This window comes from Urocampus carinirostris, chromosome 12 (assembly GCF_059441175.1).
Source record: "Urocampus carinirostris isolate Australia breed hairy pipefish chromosome 12, RoL_Ucar_1.0, whole genome shotgun sequence".
NCBI lineage: Eukaryota > Metazoa > Chordata > Actinopteri > Syngnathiformes > Syngnathidae > Urocampus > Urocampus carinirostris.
In genome coordinates, this window is record NC_142360.1 from 33592220 (window position 1) to 33613732 (window position 21513).

Sequence of the window (21513 nt, forward strand, 5' to 3'; positions counted from 1 at the left end):
AATTAAAGCTGAGTAAAACGAACACAATTGGGTTCCGTCTTCGTTCCTGGTCCGTGACAGACCTGTCCTCTTTAACAATGTTAAAAACACTAATTGTGGGATTGTGGACGCGTTCTTAAGGATGGGCTGGGCACCCGTATGATGCGGCAGGGGTAAACCAGTGAAAGCTGTCGGGCCCTGCTGTTGAACAAAAGAGTGTGTTGTGTCACCCTGACCTGAGTGACATGGCCGCTTTCTGGTGTCAAATTTCATCTGGAGGGACGAAAGGATGACCAACTTAGGTGCCGAGGTGCCTAACTTGTTTGGGTGTTTGGGCAATTGGGTTGGCCATTGTCCCAAAAATTTGTTCGTGTGTTTTTTTCCCTTTTATTTGTCAACCCTCTTGAGGGATATGACCAAGGTAGATAGTCAGATAAAAACACTAAATGACAAATTGTGGTAGATAATCAAAATAAACGGTTCTCCAAATGGGCAATCGCATAAAAAAGTATGAATTTGAGAAAATACCCTGACAAGTTCGGGGGTGGGAGGTAGAATTAAGCCTCGTGTTAATAAAGATAAGGGTTAATTTAAGGTAATATTGGTTATTATTTAAAAAAACAACAGGTATTTACAATCAATTATTACAACCTCTTTATTGCTGTAACTACTTGTTTAAATGCCTTGTTTTCGTAAAGATTCAATTCATTTTAGCATTACTTTTTTAAACATTTAAGCATAATGCAGGTCCAAGATAAAAAAAAGACTTAATATAGTGTGATGTTAGAAATGATAAAAACGTTGATATGTAACGTAAGATATACTTTTTGCTAGTCTTCTTGAGGCATGGGTCCCCAACACGGTATCCCCTTAAGAAAAGCTGAGTAGCCCGAAAACTGGATCTTAAACTAGCTCACCAGTGATGGATCATTATGATTTAATTGGCAAAATATGATTTCTAACTGCCATATAATACATTATCATTACAAATTTCAATTAAAATTTACCTATAATTTGAGTTAATAATTTTGTGGTTAACTGAGCCTATGTAAACTGTATTAATTTTTACAACATGGTGATCCATCTCTTAAAACTACTTTATAAATCCCGATGTGAATGTGTGGGTGTGTGTGCCTGTGTTTGTATGTGACCTACAGGCTCCGAACCAGCTAAACCGATTTTCGTGAAAATTTAAAAAATTGTAATTTTGGCCTCTGCGAGTGTTTTTCGCTAGAGTTCATGTTGAGGCACCCCCAATAAATACCATAGAAATCGACAAACATCTGCATTCATGTGGTCTACGCTTGTGTGGTCTGCTTTTGTGGGGTCACTTACACAAACCCCTTTGCCGTGGTGGCCAAATTGGATACTACAGCTGGCGACCACCAACCACTCCAAACAGCAGAATCCAATTTTTCTTGCAACATAATAATAATATGGTTATAACATGATATATTGTTATTTTAGTCATACATATAAAACTTGTGGCCCTTCACCTAGTCGGTAACCAAAAAGTAGCTCTCAGTTTGTAGGAGGTTCAAAACATTTTTGTTGATAATTATAAATGTCACGAAACGGGTCAGGAAGCAGGAAGTAGGAAATCATTTGCGTAGACGATCTGTCACTTTCATTGAGAAAGAAAAGTTGTCCAACACACAAACGGACCAAAAACAAAACAAAGCAGGCTCAAATGCAGGCAAAACTACAGACAAGGAATTTAACGGGACTAAACAGAACTTGCAGGAATCTCTCAGAATGTTACACCGGAGTGCAACAAAGTCCAACAAGCAAAACAAGAATAAACATGTATCAACAAGTTTTCAGGAGTAATCAGGAAATGCAGGTCAGCCGGTGTCAAGGGGCGGGGCCAGCTGGGCGCCATGACAACCGTGCAGGACATGACAATAAAATGATTCAATGTTGTTAAATTTGCTTAGAAAAAAAGAAGAATCATTTTTTTTAAGTCTACCACACAGGACATTAAAAAACGAAATTGAGCAATTGATGGACGACCTAATACATTTGTGAAGTGCCAGCTGTTTTTTCCTGAATATTTGGAGGAAGTTACAAAAAAAAACAAGATTGTCATATATATATAAGACTATCAAAACAAACCCCAAAAAATGGCTGCGTCAAATAATTTATAGAGGCTTTTAATCAAAGCTGCACAAGTTTTCCGGTGCGTGACCTGATAGAGCATCAAGATAAAAAATGAAAAATGAAAGATTTTGTGGTTTCATCCTCAATTGGAACTTAACTTGGGATAAGCACATTTCATGACCAAAGCAAGCCGGAATAAAGCTCGGGAAGCACCGAGATGCGACGGCATGGTGCCGACAGCCGCCAACTCTTTAATGTGTCGAACGTTTAATCTGAGGCCAGATTTCCTTCAAGGTGCCATGTGGATTTTTATTATGTGAACAAGTTGAAGTTCCGGCAAGGAAAACGATGGCAGCCTTCCTGTTTTTTACACGGGACAAATTGATTTTACTCTGCCATCTGAGTGGCTTTTCAAAACTGACTGTACCAATCCAATATTTTCCTTTTTTTTGATCTCCTTATAGGTTATAAATACAAAAAACGGAAAAAAATCATTTTAGCATAAAGGTAAAGGTATTTTGCTATCAAATCATCACATTTAAGTAAGCCTGGTTTGTATTAATCAGGGTTGGGTAGGGTTACTTTAACTTGATTACTTTCAATTACTTTTGGATTACTCCAATACCAATCATGCTAATAAAAGACAAAAGAAACTAAATATGAATAAAATGACTCAATTTTGTGCAGGCTTGGGGAGTAACGGAATACATGGAAGGGCAAAAATGATGTTGGCATGCTGTTTGGATTTATTTTCATTTTTTTTTTCTCGCATTTTATGTTAGTTTTGCCGGAGGTCAAAGGGATCAAAGCCAGGAGAGAAAGCTTACCATGTGTCGTGAGTCATAATTTTATTCATATTTAGTTTATTTTGTCTTTTATTAGCATATTTGGTATTGGGGTAATCCAAAAAGTAATTGAAAGTAATCCAGTTAAAGTAACCCTAATCCAACCCTGCAGAACACAAACAGCGCCGAACACCAGAAAGCTGCATCATTTTCAGTTCTGCAATGAGTTGTTTGTTGTTGTTGCCAAGGCAACCACACTGTAGACAATAGTGCCAGATTGCCACACAGACGTCTAATTTTGTGTTGTTTTCGTTTCTGGTTTCTGCGGTAATGGACCAGATTGCATTCGCTTATTATCGTTCGTTGATTGAAGGAAATTTCAGCGGTCCAACATTGACACAGAGGACACGGAAAAGTACTGTTGCATATTTGATGAATAATATTCACTGCTCTTCCTTTGATTGGATACATGTTCTCCTCGCCCCTGCGTGGGTTTCCTCCGGCACCCCGCATGTCAGGTTAATTGGCCGGTCCAAATTGTCCGTATGTGTGAATGAGCGAGTGAATTGTCTGTCTCTTTGTGTCCTGCGACCTGCTGGCAACCAATTCAGGGTGTCCCCTGCCCACTGCCCTAAGACAGATGGAATGGAATCCAGCACCCGTCCGACGTTAGTGAGGACAAACGGTGATGAAAATGGATAGATGGATTTATATATTTATATATAAAGAGAAATACATGTTTTTTACATTGTTTCTATTTCCAGATTTGAAGACCCTAGGATGGATTGGACGGTAGCTAAATAAGGACGCGTCAGACGAGTCAATAACAGGGCCCGCCTAAGCGCGTCTAATATCGACAATAAAAAGAAGATGCGGGCTTGGAAATTAATTAGTAAGTGAAAAGGAAGGAAGCGAGGCTGAAATAGAAAGAGGTCTCGCTGGTTGCTAGTTTCCTACTTTTTCCCTCTAACTGCAGTCTTAGAGGTAGCGCATCGGTGGGCAGGGTTGGGTAGGGTTAGTTTAACTTGATTACTTTTAATTACTTTTGGATTACTCCAATACCAAATATGCTAATAAAAGACAAATGAAACTAAATATGAATAAAATTATGACTCACAACACATGGTAAGCTTTCTCTCATGGCTTTGATCTCTTTGATCTCGGGCAAAACTAACATAAAATGCAACAGAAACAAAATAAAAATTAATCCAAACAGCTTGCCAACATCATTTTTGCCGTTTCATGTATTCCGTTACTCCCCAAGCATGCACAAAATTTAGTAATTGTATTCATATTTAGTTTATTTTGTCTTTTATTATCATATTTGGTATTGGAGTAATCCAAAAGTAATTGAAAGCAATCAAGTTAAAGTAACCCTACCCAACCCTGGGGACAACTTAGCGGTTGTTTACGTTTGCGGATTTCTTTCGTGCGCTGCAAATGTCAGAAGGAGCGTTTTATTGAGCTAATGCGTGAGGTTGTATATTATTGTGTGTCTGTGAAAAAGTGCGTGTGGTTCAAGCAAGGGGGGGTTGTTTGGCATGGGAGAAATTAATTGAGGTGTTAATGTGTTGTGACTTCTGTGTGCGTGTGTCCTCCTTCATTCCTACTTTCCTCTCTGCCTCCAACTTTTTTCTTTTCATTGTGACCTTTTTCACGCTTGGTTTTGAGTTTTTTTCTTTCATTTTTCCTTGGCTATTTTTTGCTCACACCAGCGTATCATTCGCAGTGTTCTCGTTAGCCCGCGTCCCTGCGTCCTAGACGCATCATTTTTGTTGGGGACGCATAGTCTTAAACCAACGTACGTCCCCGGGACGCAACTTTTTTGACACAAAATTGTTATTATTACCCGATTACATTTTTTTTTCAACAAGAATTACCGCACTTTTCGTCAGGCAGATCCGACAGATGTTGTTTTGGTCTCGCGGTTCGAGTTTTCGTCTGCACGCCAATCTCGAGTTGTGTGGTGAAAAGTCCGTCTCTTTTTAGGGGCGGCAGTAGCTCAGGAGGTAGAGCGCTTGTCTTGGGATCAAGGGATCCCAGTTTGAATCCCGGCTCGTCCGTGTTACATGTCGAAGTGTCCTTGGGTAAGACACTGAACCCCTAATACCCCCAATAAGCAGGTTAGCGCCTTACATGGCTGCAAGGCCGCTATTGGGAAATGTGGAGCACATTGTAAAGCGCTTTGGGAAGTCATTAACTTGAAAAGCGCTATATAAATGCAGATCATTTCATTTCATTTTTAGAGAACCGGCTTTTTCAGCTCAACTCATCTAAGAGAGCCGGCTCCCAAACGGCTCACTTGCTTTGTTGCATTATATTACGAATGATTATGTTGTATAAAGAAGTTAAGAAAAAAAGGAAGTATAAAAGGAGAAAATGAAAAAAAGACAGGTTTGTGGTTACCCCTTCAATCGGTATACTACCAACAATAATTTGATGCAGAAAATGAATTAATAATTTGATGATTAAAACTGAATAAATATATAATTTTTTATTATATATTTGTCACTGATTTACAATTTCAACCTCGATAACACTAAATTTTGGGGACCAATAGATCTCTGTTGGGACCCATAGATTTTTGAGCATGCGAGCCATCACTTTTCAGAGGTTAAATGAACACTACATTCGATCCATCTACTTGTCTTTAAGCTTGCGTCTTTTGTGTTCAAATATACGATCTTTTTAACAGCATTCGTACTTACTTTCTTTTCTTCCTTGCCTTCCTTTATTACTCCCCCCTCCACTCCCCCATCCCTGTATTCCTTCCTCCCTATGCTCAACCTCCATCCGAAACTGATGAAGCCTACAATGCTTCTTGGTTTTCAAATATTTCCTTCATTGCTTTCTAACCTAAACGTTCTTCTTCCCTCCAACCCAACATACCTCCCTCTTTCTTTACGTTCAATTTCTAGTCAAGTCAAGTCAAGTCATTTTTATTTGTATAGCCCTTAATCACAAAGAGTCTCAAAGGGCTGCACAGGTTATTGCACAGACTATTATTTCAGACTATTATTACACTATCCCCTGATCTGAAACCAACATGAGGGCAAGGGAAAACTCAAAAACCTCAACATGAAGAAAATGAAGAAGCTAAAATCGGCGTAATGTGATCAGACTTTCTTGTCTTAGTTAAAAACCTTGCTGCAGCATTTTGTACTAGCTGAAGCCTCTTGTTTTTGGATTTCGGAAGACCGGAGAGTAGTGCATTACAGTAGTCGAGACGGGAAGTAACAAACGCGTGAGTTATGATCCCCGCATCCGACGGAGACAGCATAGGACGAATTTTAGCAATGTTGCGAAGATGGAAGAAAGCGGTTCTAGTAATTTTATTCACGTGTGTTTTAAAGGACGGATCGGGGTCAAATATGACACCTAAATTTTTAACTGAGTCACTCTGTGTGATGTGACATTTGTCAATGTTCATAGCTGTTTTTGAGAACAAGTCACGGCATTTAGATGGACCAATAACTAACATTTCGGAACTTTTCAGAATTAAGACGCAAGAAACATCCACTCTTTTATAAAATTTCCACAATTTAGTGTGGCAGATTCCTCCAACGGAAAATATAGTTGAGTGTCATCTGCGTAGCAATGGAACCTTCCTCCATTCATTACAAAAGTGACAACCACTTAAATGGCGCTTGCTATTCATAAATCTGTCCTTCCTTGCTTATGGTGCTTGCACCATTTTAAAAGTGACAATACCTTCAATACCACTTTGTTTTTCTTAACTATTACCTACTCTTCCATCAACAGCATATATGCCTTCAATGCGGGTTGTTTTTCCCAATTCCTTTCATTACCTTCTTTCTTCTAATACAGTGGAACCTCGGTTTTCGAACGCCTCTCAGTTCGAACAAATCGAACTGAGAGAAATAATAGCAAAATATGAAGGAGGTGTGCAAGTGTCTGATCTTGCAAGGGAATACCCCACTGTCCACCTGCATCTTCTGCTGACCACCACAAAGGTAAGAAATCCTATTCCTAATTCTTTTCTTTATCCTTTTTTTTTATTTTCACACGTTCATGTTAGCGTAATATTTTGTACGAAAGATTACGATAACGCAAACGTACGATTAGCCTGGGTTAGCTTTATGTTCACGTTGAACATTCAAGGTAAACGTTCAGGGTGTTGGAACGGAGCCCAACTTTCAGGGTGTTGGAACGGAGCCCCTTTCCAATGAACCGCTCACCACTTGTTGTGGAGACCCGGGTGCTAAATGACTTCTAAACGACCTGATTTTTTATTTTTACACGTTCATGTTAGCGTAATCTTTCGTACGGAAGATTACGATAACGCGGACGTACGATTAGCCTGGGTTAGCTTTAGGTTTACGTTGAACATTCAAGGTAAACATTCAGGGTGTTGGAACGGATTAAAACAATTTACATTATTTTTAATGGGAAAAATGATTTCGGTGATCGAACAAATCGGTTTTCGAACAGGGCTCTGGAACGGATTATGGTCGAGAACCGAGGTTCCACTGTACTGGAGAAGCCCTGAAAACTACTTGGAACACTCATTCTATTTAACTTCCTTCTATATACCTTGTCCTATATCTCAAGGAACTGTGTCTGATTCTGTGTGTGTGTGTGTGTGTGCTGTACACATTGACTGCTCTTGTTTTGGCAGATGCTAATCCATGCAAAACTGGTGGATTGCAAGTGTTTTAAGAGATTACAGATCACAACCAGTAGTGGCAGATTAGCTGGCGGATTGACCCGCACTGACTCATAGCTACCGTATACAAATGATGACAACCATTGCTGATAGACAGACAGATGTGCTATACTCTGGATTATATTTTTCAAACATGGATGGGAAGGATCTGGTGTTCTTTGAATGGTTAGGTTAATTCAGTCACCATGAAATGATGTGATATGTTTTCGAAAAGTAACTTTTCCAAGTATGAATAATAAAATCTGAAAGTCAATGTGTTATTCCTTGCAAGCTGTTTTAAATAGAAGCAGATATAGGTAAAAACAAGATCCAAGCATGGTCCTGTGCTTTTACAAAATAGCACACAACACTACTGCAATAATAAACATATTGTGTATTACATGTTGCCTTCAGGGAAAAAAAGGCCTCGAAATGGAGCTCATACATAGACAAACAAACAAACAAGTGCATTCCCGGTGGACTATGTAGGCTGCATGGTTGGTAATTACACGTAAAAAAAGAATGCATGCAGTGCGTCGATCAGTCACCTCAGCTATGCTGTGACAAAACAGTAATATTGAAAAAGCTGTGTAAAACAACTCCTCACGAAGGAGACTTGTCACACTGCTTTTTCTTCGTGCTTATTTTAAGCTGTATGTTCTTCAGACATCGTTAGGTCCTGCTGTAATGTCTATTGGAAATCCTCGTTTCATCATGCCAGACCGAAGCAGAAACATACTTCAACTGAGAAGGGACCCTGTGTCGACTCTACAGTTATGGGCATCAAACATACAAGTCCCGCTACACACGAATGATGCAAGTCGAAAAAAATAATTCATTTTGGGTAGCTATAATTCTAAAGAACAAACTAAACTCTTAAAGGGACACTGTGCAATATTTGGCCACAAGATACCACTGTATTGCGTAGTACAACCCAAAACAAGTGCTACAAAGCACAAGGAAGAATACAATCTACAGAGATTTAAAGTGAGCAGACCGCAACTTCAATTTTTTTCCGAAAGTTTTGTTTTTTGGGGTGTACCCGTACCTGCAAGATCGTGTCGTGAGATATGGACGAATATTATTGGGCAGTTAACTCTTCAACAGAGCTTATTTCTTTCAAAAAAAGATAGTCCAATCATCATCGTTTGGTCGGAGAGGATGACGTTTTGTGCGCTTCGACGGGAACGCAGCTGCCCTAGGGAATGGTGACCGAAATCATATGAACATTCTTGCAAAGTTCATGCATAGTTTGTGCTCTGTTTTCTTGCAATACGATGTTATTTTGCAAGCAAAGTGCCCTTGTGTTTATGGGAAGCTTTATCAAGATATTAATGATTTCAAAAATGCAAAAAAGGCAGCAAAGTGGAAGTTCTAGTTCAAATGCATCCCTTCTCAGTTTTCTTGGAAAACGAGTATTTTCAAGAAACTAAGCAATGTTCATCTCATCTCATTAGCTGCACCGCTTATCCTCAGTAGGATCGCGGGGGTGCTGGAGCCCATCCCAGCTATCATTGGGCAGTGGGCAGGGGACACCCTGAACTGGTTGCCAGCCAATCACAGGGCACACAGGGACAGACAACTCGCTCGTTCATTCACATTTGGACCGGCCAATTCACCTGAAATGCATGTCTTTGGAATATGGGAGAAAACCGGAGTGCCCGGAGGAAACCCATGCAAGCACGGGGAGAACATACAAACTCCGCACAGGAAGGCCGGCAGCTGGATTTGAACCCACGTAGGAGGTTCCCATGACCTCAGAACTGTGCTGCACACGCGTTAACCACTGCCCCACCGTGCTGCCAAGCAATGTTCAATGTTTACTAAATAAGAGTTTTGAAAGATAAGGGTTCAAGCTTTCTTTTTGATATGTCCTATGCTTATATAGCTACAAAAATGAGTTTTCTTTAAGCCTTCTAAAATGAGTCAAAATGCCAAAAAATGGCTGTCGCATGCTCTGCCAATTTCTGACAAAGGTCTGGCATTGGATGAGTTAAAATGTTCTCCAACAAGTAAGCCTGCCCTTTGCTGTAATCGTTCGATGTGAAAAAGAGGACTTGCTGGACACAACCAACCAAATAGAAAACCTGTCATGGTCACGACATAGGATTGGAATTCTATACCTAGCCACTCCTTTGCACATCTGTTCTCCTCTGCACTATCGTACTCCAGTGTTATTGTTATTGTATAGTGACTTGTTTACCTGACTGCCCATTTTGCACATCTAGTTGGCTGCTCCTCTTGCACTCTTTGCACTACTGTATAATACTATACATAGCTATAATTATTTAGTATATTGTTAGTACTTCAATACTCCAACTCAATACAACATTTTATTGATATCTGTACATTCAAGGAAACTGTGCGGGTCAGATGTATCGACATTTCGTTCTGTATACACATGTACAAGAATGGCAATAAAGTATATCTGAATCTGAATTCGTTAAGCAATGATTTCACACAGCCACTCTCTGAGCACCATAGACTTAAGCGGCCTAGAAAGATGCAGCATTGTTTTTTTTTCATTGATGCAGGTGGCAACATGGCCAGGCGAACCAAGATAACAGGCAAGGTTACTTTGGCAGGTAGTGCCCACAAACGAGAAATAAAAACTTGTGAGTGACTCACAATAAAGCCCAAAAGGACTGTTTTGTGTAGAGTAGCGCTATTACGCCAAAAACTGTTGACCAGTTCTACAAAAACAACTCGAGACGTACCCATGAGGACGAGAGCTTGAGGAGCTGTGATTTGAAGGAGGGCAAAAGAGAGCACTCAATAGTTTGCCTTTCTTTGAGCTTCCAAACAATACTCAAGGGGTTACCATAGTGACCGGGCTCACATGCCGGGCCCATACAAGCGCATGTAAGAGGCGGTGGTCGGGGGGATAGGAGGGCAAAAGCAAGAAAAGCTTAACTTCTTCAAAGAGGCAATGGGGGGGAAGAGAAAATCAGTGGAAACCAACACGCTGTATTTAGTTTGACCTTTTATGCAAGACTAAGCACAGATTTTGCTAATACAGGAGTGTAAAAGGTTATCTTTATAACATCATCATCAACTGCCCTCCTCAATGATTCAATACAAGAACTGCATGTGAAATCCTAAGATTTTTTTAATCCTTGCCTTATTTAAAAGAAAAAAAGAATATTGATGAAAATAAACTGGGCTGCCTTTCCAGCAGCTCCCCCTGTTATCTCTCACTTTTTGTGATTTATTGTTTTATTGTCTGCTTTTATGTTCTGTGTTTTTCTTCCTGTTTGACAACTAAACATTTGGATTACTTTCGTTCCTATGGACATGGATTTTAGCGCACAAAAATGCAGTTATTCAAGGATTCAACTCCTTGCTCTGAAGAATTCTCGTGCCCGCGTGATGAGGGGCCTATCGTGGAAGAAGAGCCGGAGCTAGCTAAGCGGCTAGCGGTGTTATAAGTCTTCGGTACCGTCCGTAATCATGGTAAATGTGAACTCACTACCAAATAAGACCAACGAGTGCTGGTGGAAAACATCGAAGCGCACAGGGAGCGCAGTTGCTGTGTTTTGCGGAAACGTGGCTCACGTTTAGCACCCCGGACGCTAACGTGTAGCCACCCGGAGCTACCTGGAGCTATCCGGCTTCAGCGCCGCTATACAGAGACACGAAAGCCTGCGGGAATCGGAGAGGAGGCGGACTCGCTAACACGAGGTGGTGTATCCCTGGACACAAAGAAAATATTTCCATCTGCCGTAGGGATGTCGAACTTTTGGACTAGCGTGTGACGTCATCCACTCCGCTACAAGCACCCCTAGGGCATCATGTTAATCTGTTAATAAACAACAGGGTAGACTGCTGGAGTGTGAATTTCCCTTCGGGGGTGAATAAAGTATCTATCCATCTATCTATCTATCTATCTATCTATCTATCTATCTATCTATCTATCTATCTATCTATCTATCTATCTATCTATCTATCTATCTATCTATCTATCTATCTATCTATCTATCTATCTATCTATCTATCTATCGTTTTAGTTAATTTTGAACTGGGTTGATCGTATGCCCTTTAGGAAAACCAGTGAGTGAAGTTCACAACAAATGTGTGCCTACTAACAGGGTGGACCATTTTTCTTTAGTTCAAATTTAATGAGCACATCGTGGTCTGTTTCTCATGGACAAGGTTTTGTCTACAAGCTGTGTATCACAGGGGTGTCCAAACTTTTCAAAAAGCGGGCCAGATTTGGTAAGCTGAAAAGGTGTGAAGGCCGACTATTCAGCCTGGCATTCTTTGAACAGTCTTTAATATATTCAACCTCTGTGAAAGGTTTGCAGTGCACAGTAATCGGCGTCACAACTTTGTGGCTTTCTTTCATAGCATTTTCATTTGACCTTCCAGAAAAAGCACTGCTGTGCCGTTCGGACAGCTTCCAATTGTTTCACCATTTGTTTCCAATTAGCTTTTGTAGTCAGCATGTTTCGTCTAGAAGTGCCTCCTGATATTATATTCTCTTAAAATATCAGGCAAACGCTGTTGTCTTAGATTTCGGTGAAACATACTCGTATCCTCAAAGTGGCGGCCCTCACAGTCAACTGTCCTTCTTTCATTTTTAGTCGCCTTGTAGAAAATGGGGTGGGTTAATATTCTTACAGAAAGCCAAGGTCAAGGTGGCCAAAGGGCTACCGTCATTATCTGGTGAAATAGTGATTTTTTTTCGTACACATTTACTTTACACTGCAGTCAACATGACTGGTGGGCCACATATTATTCATTTAATGACAGAGGCTGCAAGTGGCCCCTGGGCTGGACTTTGAACATGCCTGACTTAGCAATAGAAGAAACATGGTAATAACCACCGTACATAAAAATAAATTGAAAATATAATATGCATTTTTAAGGGGCTGTTGCCTTATGTTGCCTTGTTGTGACCGGGAGGATGTGTCAAATATTCAAAATAATTAACAAAACAGGAGCAAAAAATAGCCCGAGAGATAAAAAAAAATTAAGAAATTTGGGTTATAGCGCCCTTTTTTTAGTGAAATTGGTGACCAATCAATAATCGACTGCTTGTACTAGTAGGAGTCTGTGGTATAGAATCTACTTTTACATGTGTATTCTGTTTTAAAATATTTTGTGATTTGGCGAGTACATCTGCATAACATTATTTACACTGGCACAGGTCATGAATATTGCATGCATTTTAAGTATTCAACCTAAGTGCAAACCTTGAAGTGGCTAACGACTAATTTATCAAGCTGACTGAGTATTACTTAGCAAGGTGAACAATTATGAAAATTATCACCGGACAAAAAGATAAATTGCTAGTCATGACATATTGAAAACATTAGGCAATTTTTGTAAAGGTTCAATTGTCGCATTATAACAGGACGATTCAAGGATTCCTAAATCACTAGGGTACAGGGGCCCCACTTCCTGTGGTGTGCCTTTTGCAAGTACAGCCTGGTGGCGCCCATCCCTTACCACGCTTTTGTTTTAGGTAGGGATATGCGCCCCCACATGAAACCGATAGGAGAAGCCATGTTATCTGACTCTGATACAGCACTTTCATCATCTCTGTTGTTTTTGGTCTAAAGCATCATCCCGCTCTTCAGAAATTAACCAAAACTTGGCATCGACCGTCAGCGGCATGTGACAATACTGATATTAGATCCTAAATCACTAGAGAAAAAAATATTTTGTTCCGAAATTTTAAATATCAAATTGTACAATACACATTGCATCACTTGTAAAGTCCTGATATCATTTTCATTTTTATAGTGCAATACAGTAGAGCAGAAAGCTTTTTTTCAAAATTATCATTTGACAGTCCAGAAGTTATATGCAAAAAAGCACGTGCAAATTGTTGTTGTAAACAATAAACTACCGTAAATTCCGGACTATAAGCCACTACTTTTTTCCCAAATGTTCAGCCCTGCGGCTTATTCAGTGATGCGGCCAATGTATGTAATTTTTCTAACGGCCACCAGCAGCACTCGAGTACAAAAGGAAAAAGTTAGACCGGTGGAATCGTGCGCCAAGGTAGACTGCATCCTCTCAGTTTATGTTCGAATTGTCCGTATGACAGAGGACAGAGGTTCGTTCCAATTATGAGGAAGACGCCCTTGATGGCGACAGTTATGAGGAGAAAGACGAGAACGGTTTACCGTGAATTTCGCAATTGCGGTACGGCTTTGTGTGTTGCGAGCGTGTTAGGAGTAGCGTGGTGGTACCTTTCACAGGCACGGTTTGGGATGAAAGTTATATTATTATTATTAAAGCTTTGAAAACTCTCTCGGTGTACCGTCTTTCTTTGTAAATATGTGTAACCATGTATAATATGTATTTACAACTGTATATTTTTGTAATGTATTTATTTTAGAGACTTTTTGTGATATGTTTTCTACGAGAGAATCAAAAAGAAGGGGCGGAGCAAACGCGGGCTGACGGGAAGTGGGGTAAAGATGAGTTAAATCGCTTTATTGTTGCAGCGGACAATAGTGGATATATATTTTTCCCACCCTTAACTTTGGAAATATACATTTTTTTCGTTGGATTACTTTCAACGGGACCTGGACTTTAAAGGTTTGCATTAAATTCTAACTACCGGTATCTTTTTCCGTTCATGTTGCCGATTGTGGTGGATGGATTGTGTAATTTATTTGCAGATACAATCGCAGCATCAGTTGGTGTCAGTGGATTTGTTCAGACCGAGGACAATCGACTTTGGCCTGGACGGATCTATTGACACTAACAAAGATGTTGTATAATGAAATTGTGAATATGTTTGATTTTCGAGAAGGTTTGTTCAAACCTCACTTTGTGTTTGCTGTTAAAAACGTAATATTGGAATATAATATTGTGAATGTGCTTAATTGCTGTTGAGATTGTCATGATTGTTTTCTGTTTTTAGTGTCAATAAATTTGTTCAAACCAAAAAATACAATCGCAGCATCTAAAGTCAGGTTTGGGATAAACTTGTGATTGTGTTACATGTTTAAATGTTGGCGCATGCGGCTTATATACAGGTGCGGCTTGTGTAAGGACAAAACCAATAATGTCCGCAAAATGTGGTGCGTGCGGCTTATAATCAGGTGCGCTCTATAGTCAACAAACAAAAAATGCTGTAGCAGAAACACTTACTTTTATGAATACACTGGCTGTAAAAACAAATAAAACATGTAAGAAAGTCAGACCATTGTACTATTGAACCTGATGACCAATCAAGAATTGAAAACTTGTACTGGTAGCTGACAAAAAGTGTAATAGAGTCTACTTTTAAACGTGTATTTAGTTCTAAAATATTTTCAAACCCTTGTGATTGGGTCAGCACATCTACATAACATTGAATTAAGGTCAGAAAATGTATTACATAAGTATTGGTGCATCATGATGATAGGCTGAAAATTATTGAATGTGAACATTCCAATTGGTCAACTTAAGCGCAATATCTTAAAGCAGCTCACAGCTATATTGACGATCATTTTCATAAGCGCGAGTTACTTATACGTTAATCCTCCTGACCAAAAACTTAAAGTTAAAGATTAGATTCAAGGGATTTTAGGAAGCTATGCTGTTAGCAGTGTAAGAGAAAGGTGGTTCAGTGTCTACCTTCCTCAACATTGAAAACATTTGGATTCTCAGCAAAACTGGGGAATTCAACTACCATCATTTTCCACTACATTTAAACTGATAACCAGGTGACGATAGCTGAATTATGGGGGTCATTTTCACCCCTTTTATAATCAAAACCAAGACCAAACATGCTGGGTCAAATCATCCACCCAACATTGTCTATGTAACTTATGGACCCAATGCTCGGCTAATTTAATATATTATCCGTGTAAAAAATTAGGAACGGCATAAAAAAAACTCATAGGGGAGTTTGCAACTCCACCGTCCTCATCTCTATTTTTCAACATGGTCTTGAGCAGGGTTTGGAGGGGGTATTTTAACTGGATTACTTTCAATTACTTTTGAATTACTCCAATACAATATATAATAACATTATTAAATTGTGTGCAGGCTTGGGGAGTAACGCAATACATGGAACGGCAAAAATGATGTTGGCAAGCTGTTTGGATTTATTTTCATTTTGTTTCTGTCGCATTTTATGTTAGTTTTGCCGGAGATCAAAGGGATCAAAGCCAGGAGAGAAAGCTGACCACGTGTTGTGAGTCATCATTTTATTCATATTTAGTTTCTTTCGTCTATTATTAGCATATTTGGTATTGGAGTAATTCAAAAGTAATTGAAAGTAATCCAGTTAAAGTAACCCTACCCAACCCTGTTCTTGAAACATCCCCCTCGTGCCTTAGGTTGCAAACCCCCTCCCACAACAGTCACCGGCTTCTCCTTCCTCCTCCCCCAGCCCGAGGCTAAAACATGTTGATCCAAGAGGACAAACAGATAGAAATCAACTTTATGGTCTCTTATTTTACAGTTTTATGGAAACGAATGAATGACCAGCTGAAATGCAGCGGTGGTGTGTGCAGCTCCCGCCGAATCACACTCGCAGTATCTTCCACTGAGGAGATGCACGCGCGCACATATGCCGTTAAACATCTCAATGCACCATCAGATATTGCATTGCAGGGATTGGAGCACACTTTTTCAACACCTGTTCCACACTCACCTCAGCACAGCAAAGAAAACAAGCATACTTAGTTCCCATTTTGGAAGGGGAAAAAACATAAAAGTGGAGGGAAAAAACGTTCAGTAGAGTTCCCTTGGTCCTCCTTGTGTATTCACACATCCACAGAGAGTTGCAGTGGGCGCAGTAATCCAGTTTTCCATGCCGGGGAGAGCGCGCTCAAGCTTTCTCGCATCTTTTCTGTCCCTCAATCCGCTTTTCCAAACTATGCCGGTCTCCTTCCAGCACCTCCTCCTCCTCTCAGGCTTTTGCTCTCTCTCCCTCCCGAGGTTGCCTGGTTACCTCCTTCTGCTTTCTGCCAACCAATGGCGGACCGGGGTTCCTCTTAACCCCTCCAACGCCGGACTGTCCTATTTGCGAGCTTTCAAGGAGTAGGGAAAAGTGATGGAAACGGGGGGAGGATGAGGTTGAGGGAAAGCGTATATTACTAAACTATAATGAGGAAAGAGAAGATGAAAGGAGGATGAATGGGGGAGGGGTTTAACTGGGCTCAACCAAAAAAAAGTAGTTATGCTTTGGGTTTGGATTTCAGGCGTTTGTTCTGTTTCCCCTGAGAACGACTGAAAATGGAAGTCAACCAGTTGTGATATTAAAGGTTTTAAACCAAGGAAGACTGACATTTAAACAGAGGAGTCTCATCCTTATGAGGTTGAAAGATGACATCTCTCCGGAGTTGGCTTGGTTTCCATACCTGTCAACCTGTACGTTTTTGCCGTCCAAAGTACGTTTATTATGCATTTTAAGACGTGTACGACCAGGGTTGGGTAGGGTTACTTTAACTTGATTACTTTCAATTACTTTTGGATTACTCCAATACCAAATATGCTAATAAAAAACAAAAAAAACTAAATATGAATAAAATGACTCAATTTTGTGCAGGCTTGGGGAGTAACGGAATACATGGAACGGCAAAAATGATGTTGGCAAGCTGTTTGGATTTATTTTCATTTTGTTTCTGTCGCATTTTATGTTAGTTTTGCCGGAGATCAAAGAGATCAAAGCCAGGAGAAAAAGCTTACCACATGTTGTGAGTCATAATTGTATTCATATTTAGTTTCTTTTGTCTTTTATTAGCATATTTGGTATTGGAGTAATCCAAAAGTAATTGAAAGTAATCAAGTTAAAGTAACCCTACCCAACCCTGTGTACGACGTAGGAGAAAACCTGTACGGGAAAACGCAAATTTGTCAATTATGGGTACCATTCGGTTTACACCGCCTACTACGAAACGGCAAATCAATCAAGTCAAACCAGTTCGCCGCGGTAGCTTCTTTCTCGGTATTGTTTTTTTTCGTTGCAAATGAAGCGAGCGGTTTGATGCTACTGTGCGCATGCGTCTGCCGCCTCGGATTTCATGTGGTAGTTTGTGTAGTGAAAGGAAGTCCGTCTCTTTTTAGAGAACCGGGTTTTTTGGCTCAACTCATTAAAAACTTGCTTTGATGCATTATATAACAAATTATTATGTTGCATAAAAAAGTTAAGAAAACAAGGAAGTATAAAAGGAGAACATGAAAAAAGTGATCCCTTTAATCAGTATATTACCAACAATAATTTAATGCAGAAAATGAATTCATAATTTGAATAAGAGAATGTATTATTCTACTTAATTATATTTGCATGTATTTTTTACTTCTACAGTGAATGTCCAAGCTAATTTTTGAACTTTTTTTATAATAAACCTCATTCATGTCGAGCAACTCAGGATCTCACAACAAAATGTTAATTCACAATATATATGATATAACGAAACACATGTACAATATAACATGTTAAACTACATAAATAAACACGTTTGAAAAAATATATATGGTGTAAGAAGTATTTTGTAAGGGAAAATACGACAGTTTGTAAGGGCATGGAGCCGTGGAGGTTGACAGGTATGGGTTTCCTATGCTCTACATTCACTCAATGTGACCTGAACGAAGACAAATACTCAACAAAAATGAATATAGTGTTCCTGTTAAAGGTCAAAAAGCATATTTCACAATATTATTAATTTTATTAAATTTTAATATTTAGGTTGAAGGTTGACAACCCTCCGGAGTTGGCTTTGTTCCTATTTACCCCATTATTTCAATGTGGGCTGGAAAATAATAAAGAATAGTTTATTTAAGCGTGTTTAAGTAATGGACGTACTTGCACGCGCAAAATAAGGAGCATGACAGAGGCTGTAAGAATAACATAAGCCAGGTATTGTCGATTATTGGAGTCGGGCTTGATGTAAGGAGAACCCATTAGTTTACAACGGGAAATTCCCGGCTTGTTTCTCCCAAGTGTAAGTGTCAATGAATGCTATTAATAATCGCCTTGGGCTGCCAAGAAATAACGTTCTTCTTTGCCAAGTTCTTCTTGGCGGGGAACATGAGGTCAAGCCGACCCCAACAGTTTTTGGAAATTGGGAAATTGGGAAAATCGAAAGAGGACAAAACATTCTGTCTGGTAGCGTGCATTTTGAGTGCGTCATCGCGAGGTGGATGTTAGTAATACGAGATGTTGTATTAAGATATAAAAAGCCAATTGTCTCTGAAGACGAATGAGACCTCTGTTTTGTACGCTGATGAAGATAATTAAACAGCTCTCCCTCTCAGTCCAAGACTTCTGCAGCTGCAAGTTAATTAGTTTCAAATTCCCTACAGATCCTTAAAAAGCATTTATGTTAAAATTACTGTTTTTTTATTTTTTATTTGAATATCTAATCATCGCTATGTTAAAGAATGATGTGACCTGTCATTTACAAGCTTTTACTCGCACTTATTGGTTGCTGATAAGTGAGGTACCAGATTGAATATGTTTAATTGTTTAACTGGAAAGGCTATAATTTGACATTGGGTAATTTATTGTTTCTGCGTGAAACAAAATATTCATGCAACAATAGCATTCCATTTTTTGTTTGATTTGTCCCAAAAATATATTATTGGACTAATGAGTGTGACTGATTATGAAAGAAAATGCCACTTTCAATTAGCATTAGTAGTTGAGCTTTGATGAGACAATGTGACATTACTTCGCTGCTAGATTGCTAAATCAATTGCAGCTAGTAGGTGGCGACCCAAGAAATACGATTTTTGCAAGGATGGTGCGAGGATGCATATTTTTCTTTAAAAAAAGATGTATATTTTTCTTCTTGGTTACCACAGGTTTCAAGAAAATAATTATCTACCTGGACAATTGATTTGTCTGCTGTTTGGCTGGGTTAGGAGCTTCATGTCGTTTTTAAGCGATACAGCATTTTTAAACATGGAGAATACATCTCACCAGTATAAAAAAGATCAGTAATTAGATAGGGAGGTATCAAATAGATTGATGTCCTGGTAAAGTGCATACGTAGGTTAGTTAGTTGGATATTTATTCATAGAATTGTAGATTCATCTCCTATGTAGGTCAGCTGAAGGCAGGTTGATAGGGAAGCAGGTTTGTTGCTGAGTTAGAAGTTAATGACATTCTTGGGGTATGTAGGTCAATTGGTCGCTCGATTGGTTCTGGAGTTGAAGGTTGATGTCATGTTCAAGCCCCACACAGTAGATGAGTAGTTTAGCCCGTCAAGAACTAAGTTGAATACGAAAAACACTAATCAAATTTATTGATTTCATTTTTAGATGGGTAGCCTGCAACCGTTCCATCCCTCTCCTCAACGTTGCTTTTCTTTTTAACTCTACTCAATGCTTGCTGGAGTTTACCTTCTCAATCTGTGCGTACTACTTCTCGTTGCCCTTAATGCTTTATCTTCTTACCTCGGTATCTTTCCCTAACTCTAATCTCAGTGACTGCTTCCTTACCGTCCCCTGGTTAGAATCCTCATTATTTGCTTTTCTTAACTAAGAATCCCAACGGATGGAATCAATGTATTTATGCAAATACAGTGGAACCTCGGTTCTCGACCATAATCCATTCCAGAACCCTGTTCGAAAACCAATTTGTTGGATAACCGAAATCATTTTTCCCATTAAAAATAATGTATATCGTTTTAATCTGTTCCAACACCCTGAATGTTTACCTTGAATGTTTAACGTAAACATGAAGCTAACCCAGGCTAATCGTACGTTCGCGTTATCGTAATCTTCTGTACGAAAGATTACGCTAACATGAATGAGTAAAAATAAAAAAATCAGGTAGTTTACAAGTCATTTAGCACCCGGGTCTCCACAACAAGTGGTGAGCGGTTCATTGGAAAGGGGGCTGCATTCCAACACCCTGAATGTTAGGCTCCGTTCCAACACCCTGAATGTTTACCTTGAATGTTTAACGTAAACATGAAGCTAACCCAGGCTAATCGTACGTTCGCGTTATCGTAATCTTTCGTACGAAAGATTACGCTAACATGAACGTGTAAAAATAAAAAAAAGGATAAAGAAAAGAATTATGAATAGGTGGTCAGCAGAAGGCGCAGGTGGACGGTGGGGTATCGCCTAGCAAGATCAGACACTCGCACACCTCCTTCATATTTTGCTATTATTTCGTTCTTAAATGCAATAGTTGTATGCACTACTTTTCTTTTTTCACCTGTAGCAACTTTGCTGCTTGCACTGACTTTCTTCGGAGGGATAATTAGGGGCTAAAACACTTGGTACGCCTATATTAAAAGCGAAAGCAAAACGAAGCACGTCCGCACGCTATAACAGTTGGTCTCGAAAAGAGCGATCCACACCCGTACGCCGCTCAGCATCGCATCCTAGCGTATGCACTCACGCATTACCGGCGTCCGAACTCCGATTTTTTTGACCGAACAGCGAAGCAAGAATTTTTTGAAATTTTTGGTCGGACTCAGATTTGTTCAAACTGAGAGGCGTTCGAAAACCGAGGTTCCACTGTATGTCCAAATATTCACCTGTTCAAATCCAGATACAAAAAAAAACAATATTGTCTAAGGACAGAGAGGAAGAAATGGGGTCTGAATGATATTTAGGGATTAGAACTATTATATACCAAATGAATGGTTTAAGCCATTAATTCACCTTGTCATTGTTATTAACTATTATTATCACAACTGTATTTAACTATTATTATTATTGCATTTATTATTATTGTCATTATGATTTGTGTCTGAATGGTATTTACTAATAATAATAATAATAATAATTTCCTTTGTATTGTCATTCTGTGTAACAATGTACACAGAACGAAATGTCGATACACCTGACCCGTTGTAGCGAGCTGATGCAGCCGCAGCCAACAGAGAGCGCCGCCATTTTACCAATGTTATAAGTCTTTGGTATGACTCCGCCGAGGCGCGAACCAGCGACCTCCCAGTCTCAAAGCGGGCGCCTTACCATCTAGGCTACTGAGCTGGTGATAGATATATGGGAAAAAATAATAATAATCTGGTATTTTTATAACTATGATGATGATGTTGATGATTATTATAA

The 21513-nt window shown here is 39.4% G+C and overlaps 1 protein-coding gene across 5 annotated transcripts in view; it reads right to left on the reverse strand.

Annotated features, from left to right (window-relative positions):
- Positions 1-21513, reverse strand: part of dab1a (DAB adaptor protein 1a) — a 411680-nt gene that overhangs the window by 167363 nt on the left and 222804 nt on the right. For 4 of the 5 annotated variants that reach the window (XM_088350336.1, XM_088350335.1, XM_088350333.1 and 1 more), the window contains exon 1: positions 16133-16379. The exons of the other annotated variant lie outside the window; for it this stretch is intronic. The gene's annotated coding sequence lies outside the window, so the exon portion shown is untranslated. Of the gene's footprint in view, positions 1-16132; positions 16380-21513 lie in introns of those variants that run through there. 5 annotated transcript variants of the gene reach the window in all.